This window comes from Sciurus vulgaris, assembly GCF_902686455.1.
Source record: "Sciurus vulgaris genome assembly, chromosome: 5".
Taxonomy (NCBI): domain Eukaryota; kingdom Metazoa; phylum Chordata; class Mammalia; order Rodentia; family Sciuridae; genus Sciurus; species Sciurus vulgaris.
The window spans coordinates 70,447,963-70,449,498 of NC_136465.1; the positions used below are offsets into that span (position 1 = coordinate 70,447,963).

General features: G+C 39.5%; 1 pseudogene across 1 annotated transcript; it reads left to right on the plus strand.

Moving 5' to 3' along the window:
* Nucleotides 1–468: 468 nt before the first annotated feature.
* Nucleotides 469–1,256, plus strand: LOC306662059 (glutathione S-transferase Mu 5-like; annotated as a pseudogene). The gene has a single exon. The product of its transcript is annotated as a glutathione S-transferase Mu 5-like (transcript).
* Nucleotides 1,257–1,536: the final 280 nt, after the last annotated feature.

A 1,536-nucleotide genomic window follows, 5' to 3' on the forward strand; every position in this document is an offset into this window, starting at 1 on the left:
TTTGATTAATGCTCAATTAACTCATGAATACTCCAAACATTTAATATTACAAGCTTGATTAATTATCTTAGACTGTTTAAACCATAATTAAGCACCTCAGACATCTCACATCTGACATCTAAGGCAGACTTAAACATCTAACAAAATCTTTGACACTAAGCATTTAATACTAAGAATTTAAACATTATTCACAAAACATGATCTCAGCTTATCTCATCAGATTTGTTTACATATATAACCACCAAACTTAATCTACCTAAATCATAAATTAATATCACAAGTCTAGTTCAGATGTTTTTATATTTTTCTAGTATTTTAAAAAGCAGATTAAAAAGCAGATTTTTGCAGTGAATGGTGAATGGTAAATCTTACACGAATTTTAACTGAACTTTTTTTTTTCAAAAAGCATTGAGCCTCACCACTTGGAGTTTTACCGCCTGTCTTTGAAAGCCCGCAAGTTGCCTCATCATGTGGTGGTCCACGTCATCTGTGGTTCTGGGTTATTGGGATATTCGTGGGCCGGCGCACGCAATCCGCCTGCTCCCGGAGCTTACCGATACATCCTATGAGGAGAAACGGTACTTTTGCTGGGAAGCTTCTGACTATGATCGAAGCTAATGGCTGGATGTGAAGCTCAAGCTGGACCTGGACTTTCCTAATCATCCCTGCCTCATGGATGGGAAGAACAAGATCACCCACAGAGTAGTGCCATTTTGCTCTACATCGCTCGCAAGCACAACATGTGTGGTGAAACGGAAGAAGAAAAGATTCGAGTAGACCTCATGGAGAACCAAATAATGGATTTCCGCATGCAACTGATTCGCCTCTGCTACAACACTGACCATGAAAAAAAATGAAGACTCAGTACTTGGAACAGCTACCTGGACAACTGAAACGATTCTCCTTGTTCCTGGGGAAATATTCATGGTAAACAGGGAAAAAGCTTACCTTTGTGGATTTTCTCACCTATGATGTCTTAGACCCAGAACCGTATGTTTGAGCCTAAGTGCCTGGATAAGTTCCCAAATCTGAAGGCTTTTATGTGCTGCTTTGAGGCCTTGGAAAAAATAGCTGCCTACCTGCAGTCTGACCGCTTTTTCAAGATGCCCATCAATAACAAGATGACCAAGGGGGGAAATAAGTGTAGATGCTGAGCGAGAGAAACTGCTTGTTTTGTTCCATCCTGTACCCAGTGGCTTGTACTCTTCTCTGCTCTTTCCAATAAATAGCACTTAGGTTAAAACAAAAACAAAAACAAGAACAAAAAAAAAAGCAGATACTCTACAAATCACCTCCTTCAGTACAGTGGTTACTACTGCAGATCTTAAACCTGTCTATACCTTTGCATCATTCATCATCTTTATATTTTATTTAAAGAATCAGCCTCAAAGTGGGCGAAAATAACTAAATTGAACATTTAGAGGCATGGGGTATAGCTCAGTGGTAGAGTACCCACTTAGTGTGTGTGAGGACCAGTGTTTGATCCACAGAACACCACCCACTCCCAACAAATTTAGGACTTGGGAATATAGTTAC